Genomic DNA, 6,576 nt, shown 5'->3' on the forward strand with positions numbered 1-6,576 from the left:
CATCTCCTTGCAGCCAGTTGTAAACACTGAGCACCGTTTGATCCGGAGCGATCCTGGGAAAGTGTTGGGGGGGGTGGAGAGAGGAAATCCAGCACGGCTGGTTCCCCAGCAGATCCCACCCACCCACCTTTTCACACGCTCGCGCAGAGAAAGTTCTCCGTGGCTCCGTCTTTTTGCAAAAACCTACCCGGTTTTCCTCTCTCGGGCCTGGAGAGATTCGGCCGTCAGACGCGGAGATGGCGAAGAGCGGCAGAGAGATATACTGGAGGGAAGGAAGGAGGGAGGGAGGGAGAGAGATACCGTCTCTCTCTCTCTCTCTCTCTCTCTCTCTCTCTCTTTTTCTGTCTGTGCCTTGATCTGCTGGCTTCCCTTTTTCTCAAGGACGAGGTGAAATCCCTTAGCTAGTCATGAGGCGGTGGAGAGACAAACAGCACCACAAGGCGAGCGCAAATGACAAAAGCGGGTGGGGTGGGGGAAGAGATCCAAGAAGTAGCAGGGGAGGGGGGGGACAAGAAGGAACCCTCCCGGAGAAGCGTGCAGGTTAATTGCGTGTGAATGCGTGCGTAGAGGAGATGCACAGACACGCATGGGCGTTCGCTTGCAAAAAAATATAATAATCTCGCAATAGATGCTCGAAGTTACTTCCAGCCTCCCCTCCCCTCCCCTCCCCTCCCCTCCACGTGATGTGATGTTTTGTTGGGGGGAGGGTGGCCGGGACTGGTGCCCCCTAAAGATGGAGGGGGGGGAGAGAGAGAGAGAGATGAGTCGCCTTTTTGCACATACAAACACCCGGTTGCTGTCTTCCTCTGATCTTTTTCGCTCTTCCCCCCTCTGCCCAACTTCCAATAGGATCACCTCCACCCTCCAGACCTCCCAGCTGGGGCGAAAGGCAGGCCGATGCCGGGGCTGGGGGACGGAGCTGGGGTCTCTCTCCCCCCCTCCGCCCCGCCCTTCCTGCCAACGTGCTGCGGGGGCGGATTGTAAACAACGGAGCTGGTAATTGACGCGGGGCGAAGCGGCGCGCGGCGTGGACGCGGGGGAGGAGAGGGGGGCGCGATTGCTTCAAAGGGTATTCCCCCTCCCCCTTTTTCAATGTAAAAAAGGACAGAGGAAGGAAAAGGAGAGTTAATACTATTCCTCTTTCTATTCCTTCCCCCTTCTGTGAGCTTGGAGGGGGTCCCAGAAGGAACACACACCCCGGCTCTCAGATCTCCAGCTTTCCTTTATTATTTCATATATATTGTCATGTGGATAATCTGAGACACGTTGCAAACTGCGCAGGAACTATCCATCTTCAAATATATATATTTCGTAAGAAATTAGCCTGCATCGTTTTACTACAAAAATAAATCCATGCCCCTTTTTTTGTCGATTTAAAGGATCATCGACAGCATGATGTTCACGCGCGCGCCGTGCAGCAGGATCCTAAACTTGTCTGTTCAGGCGCAAGTGCCGCGGGAAACAGCGGGGCTTACTCCGGAGCAAGTGTGCATGGGATCGCAGCAACCTCAGAGCGCAACCTGCAGCGTGTCTGCTGAGAAAGAAGTGCAGTTGAATTCAGAGGGGCTTACTCCTAAGGCACTGGATCTATACTGGGATCCAGTGCTTATCGGCGAGTCCATCGGGGCTTACTCCCGAGTAAACAAGCGTAGAATCCGGCTGAACGTAGAGATGCGCCTGCTTTCGTCAACTCATTGCCTGTTGCTCTCTTCCTCCACCCCCCCCCAAAGTTAGATTGTAAGCACCTCGGGGCAGAGACCTGTCTATTTTGCCTCTCGGTCCGTCTGCAAGGCTCCTTGTAAGCTGGTGATCTGGGAGCTATCCCCATCGGATCATTTCCCCTGATTGCGCGCTTACTTGGGAGCAAACCTCCACTCAGTTCAGTGCGACTTACTCGCGAGTAAGGGGTTGGTAGGGATTGCACTGAGCAAGCAGTTGTCAAATCTCTGAAAAGGGAACCGCTAACCACGATTGTTGTCGTTTTGGATTGCTTTTCGGTTCCCTTCACTTTAATGTCCGATGACTTCCAGTTGCGATTTAAGAGCACAGATTCTGTGCTCGCAAAGCATCGCAAAAGTTGCTCAGCGGATTCATGGATTAACCCTTTGCGGGGTGGGTGCAAAGGCAAAGCGAAGACGGAGAGAGAACCAGCGACATCTCCCAGGAGGAGGAGGGAGGCGGCTGCTTTAAAACGAAGCGCGGAGGGGGGCGTCGGAGAAAGAGAAAGTGAGAGAAAGTTGTGTGGTGGGGGGTTTGAGGAAAGACATCCGTTTCACAGGCTGCTCCCAAGAAATCGACGCCCTGTCATATCCCTCTGGCTGTCCCAAGGCTGACGGTGGAGAGGAAGGGGCGGGGCCTGCAAGAGACTCCTCCCCTCGCCCAGCCTGAGAAGAAGGAAAGTTGCATCATCAGCCACAGAAAGACCTTCGATAATTCACAGAGCAGAAATGAACTAATCAGAGTGCGCTGGCCTTGAAATGCAAACCGGCACTTGCCGCTGTCATTTTTTGCAGCGCTTGATTCTTGTGTGTGTGTGTGTGTGCATTAGTATTAATAATGGGTTAGTGCACCTCGTGGTTCCAGCCCACCTGGCTGGGGGCAGGATTTCTACATTGCGAGGGGGTTGGACTAGATGCAGTGGCGTAGCGTGGGTTGTCAGCACCCGGGGCAAGGCAAGTAATTTTCACCCCCTAACCCGTGGATTTGCGCCCCCTAACCCCCAGATGTTGCGCCCGGTGCAGCTGGCCGCCCCTGCACCCCCCACGCTACGCCACTGACTAGATGACCCTCGGGATCCCTTCCGGATCAGTGGGACTCTTTGAGAAAGGCACGTTTCCAAAAAGAGGGGTATTTATTCGCTTCTCTAAATGGTTTGTGGAGAGGGGATATTCTGAAAGTTGTTCTGCTGCAACTAGCCCACTTGTTCTACCACCATCATATTGCAATATATATATATAAATGTATATGAAGTTTTGAAGAAAGAAAAAAAGTAAAGTGAGGGGGGGGGAATGCACTGGAAAGTGTGTGGGAAAATGAGGCAGTATAGTACAACCTCTGCACAAAGCGATCAACATGACTGCTTAGAATCATAGAATTTTATCGTGTTTTTAATATTCTGTTGGGAGCTGCCCAGAGTGGCTGGGGAAACCCAGCCAGATAGGCGGGGTATAAATAATAAATTATTATTATTATTGGTCACGAGGTTCATCTAGTTCAACCCCCTGCAATGCGGGAGTCTTTTGCCCAAGGAGGGGCTTGAACCCAGGAACCTGAGATTAAGAATCTCATGCTCTGCTTAGATCTATATCATCTAACCTCCCCTAAATCTTTGTGCAAACAAATCTGGATGGCTGCTCTGTAAACTGGTAGTCTAGAAGGGACCTTAGCATGGAATCTGCCTTTTTCACAGCTGCCGCACCATGGGTCAACATATTCCTCGAGGTATCTACCAGAACCCCAAGGTCTTGCTCCTGGCCGGTCACTGACAGTTCTGGCCCCATGAGCATATATGTGGAGCAAGGTAAAGTATTGTGGGGCACTGTAAAAGCATTGTTGTTGTTGGGGAAATCGGGTAGTGAAGGAGTCCTGTTTCATAAGAACATATAAAGTGCCCGGCCAGATCAGGCCAATGGTCTATCTAGACTTGGGTCACCCAACCGTTTTGGACTACAGTTCCCAACATCCCTGACCATTGGTACTGTTAGCTAGGGATGATGGGTGCTGTAGTCCAAAAACAGGTGGAGACACAAGTTTGGGAAATCCTAATCAGTGCCAGATTTACGTATAAGCTAAACAAGCTATAGTTTAGGGCCCCACTCTCTTGGAAGCCCCCCAAAAAATTAAAGGGGGAAAACCGGATGTACATATCCAAAATATAAGATAAACAAATAAAATAAAACCTACATACAGCAACAGTGTTTTCTGTTGTGTAGGCTCATGTGATGTAAGTAATGGGTCCAGCCTGCTCCCTAAAATATTCATCACAAAAAACAGCAACAATTTGTTGTTGACAAAGGACAGCTGGAGATATAAAGGGCCCCATTACCCTCAGTACCTTAATGGGACCCCTGACCATTAGGTCCAGTTGTGGCCGACTCTGGGGTTGCGGCGCTCATCTCGCTTTATTGGCCAAGGGAGCCAGCGTACTGCTTCCAGGTCATGTGGCCAGCATGACGAAGCCGCTTCTGGTGAACCAGAGCAGTGCACAGAAACGCCATTTACCTTCCCGCTGGAGCGGTACCTATTTATCTACTTGCACTTTGATGTGCTTTCGAACTGCTAGGTTGGCAGGAGCAGGGACTGAGCAACGGGAGCTCACCCCATCGCGGGGATTTGAACCACCGACCTGATTGACAAGTCCTAGGCTCTGTGGTTTAACCCACAGCGCCACCAGTACCTTAGGGCCTCATCAAACCTAAATCCAGCCCTGATCGAGATCCAGAGCATTACATTTTCACAGTGGCCATCTAGATGTCTCTAGGAAGACCACCAGTGCGAAGATGTCATCACACATCCGTCTCCTGCTAAAGATCCATGGCAACTGATATTCAGGGACACACAGCCTCTGATGCTGGAGCCATCATGGTTAGCAGCTATACATCACATCCATCCTCTAATCCCCTTTTAAAGCTGTCTACACTGGTGGCTGTTATACATTGCGGTAGCCAATTCCAGAGGTCACCTATGCACAGCATGAATCTCTCTGGGGAAGGAATCCTAACAGAGGGGTGTGTGCAGAGCCCTTAAAGCACATTCCACCTTCCGTCCCTGAAAATATAGACCCTTCTTCTGCACTACAGCTGGGGAACCTGTGGCCCTCCAGATGTTGTTGGACTCCAACTTCCATCGGTCATTCCCAGCATGGCCAATGATCTGGGATGATGGGAGCTGGAGTCCTGCAGCAGCATTTGGGCAATTGGCTAGTTTTACTGATGCCCCAAAAGGAGGGGAGAGGAATTGTGCCAAGGGGACAAGTACACAATCTTAAGAGAGAAATAAGATGTCCTGTTTTTCATTGATTGTTTTGCACCTGACCTGGAGAAGCGAAAGGGAAAGCAAGTGCTTGGCCAGGCAGGCTAGGGACAATTTTGGCTGAATTGCTAAGGAAGGAAAGAAACAATTCTAGCACTAGAGTCAGATTGATCAAAGAGAGAAAGAGAGAAAGTTGGGTTATTATTATTCTATGCAAAGAAAATCTTATTTTCTACAAATGCTTGAGGCTCAGCCAGGGGCGCCGACTTATAAAAAATATTGGGGGGGCCCATACCGGGGTCCTGCCCCGGGAAGTTTTCTAAATTTTAGATGAAAATTAGTGAGTTTTAAAGTTTTTAAAAAGTATTTTAGAGTCATATGATCAACATTAGAACCCCGAAAACTCGACTCTCTATAACTCCACACTCCGGGAAACTCGACAAGCCTGAAACACTTTTTGGCTTTGAAAAAAGAAACAAAACATAAACACGCACGGTATTTTCGTAAAAAGCTAATTTAATTTACAGTAACAATTATGCTTATAGACTATTACAGAGCAGTGAATATATAGCTCTGAAAAGACTGAAATGATATTTAAATAAATCCTAAACTATCATTAAAAGAATAAAACATAAAATATTGCTGTCGCACAGTAATAGCACTTTGATTAATAAGTGAAATAGCTAATTTAAGCTTACTTTGAATAAGGCTGAGGGCTCATTAAATAAAAATAATATCTCAAAGTTAATGCTTTAATAGTTAATAAAGTTAATACAGTATGCCTAATACTGTATGTAAATACTGTAATACTGTATGTAAATAACGGGCTTTAATTGGGTCTTACACCCTAAAAATATTTAAGTATTTGAAAATAACTAATACAGTACTATAGTAATATAGAAATACAGTACTAAACTAGTACTAATATTTCGAAACTGAAAATTTAACATTCTGTATGTATTTAATTCTCTATTTTATAAAGATTTTTAATATCTGACAGTGAGTTTGGAGTAGCCCAATGCAAAAATCCTGAGGATCCATGTGGATCCGTGCTTTGTAACCACGTTTTTGCACCACTGTGACCCTAGGCAACAGTGGGTGCGTGATTTTTTTGGTGCAAGATGTAGCCATGAACATGCTATGTGATCTGATGGTGAATTTGGGGTGACCCAATGCAAAAATCCTGAGGATCCATGTGGATCCGTGCTTTGTAACCACGTTTTTGCACCATTGTGGCCCCAGGCCACAGTGGGTGCGTGATTTTTTTGGTGCAGGCTGTAGCCATGGACATGCTATGTTATCTGATGGTGAATTTGGGGTGACCCAGTGCAAAGATCCTGTGGATCCATGCTTTGTAACCACGTTTTTGCACCATTGCAGCCCCAGGCAACAGTGGGTGCGTGATTTTTTTGGTACAGACTGTAGCCATGGACATGTAATGTGATCTGATGGTGAATTTGGGGTGACCCAATGCAAAAATCCTGAGGATCCATGTGGATCCGTGCTTTGTCACCACGTTTTAAATGGGGAGGGAAGGAAAAACACAGAAGGGACAAGAAGCACAAGAGGGGTGTGCGGAGAAGCAGCTGGCTAAGAATGCAGGGG

At 48.1% G+C, this 6,576-nt stretch overlaps 1 protein-coding gene across 6 annotated transcripts in view; it reads right to left on the reverse strand.

Annotated features, from left to right (window-relative positions):
- The window catches only part of SOX5 (SRY-box transcription factor 5), a 769,299-nt gene extending 768,420 nt beyond the window's left edge, over positions 1-879 (reverse strand). For 4 of the 6 annotated variants that reach the window (XM_083700221.1, XM_083700226.1, XM_083700235.1 and 1 more), the window contains exon 1: positions 188-879. The gene's annotated coding sequence lies outside the window, so the exon portion shown is untranslated. The remainder of the gene's footprint in view (positions 1-187) is intronic. The other 2 variants (XM_083700225.1, XM_083700230.1) reach the window with 2 other exon arrangements.
- Between the last annotated feature and the right edge of the window lie 5,697 nt (positions 880-6,576).

The sequence above is a fragment of the Podarcis gaigeae genome, assembly GCF_964106915.1.
Source record: "Podarcis gaigeae genome assembly, chromosome: 10".
NCBI classification, from domain to species: domain Eukaryota; kingdom Metazoa; phylum Chordata; class Lepidosauria; order Squamata; family Lacertidae; genus Podarcis; species Podarcis gaigeae.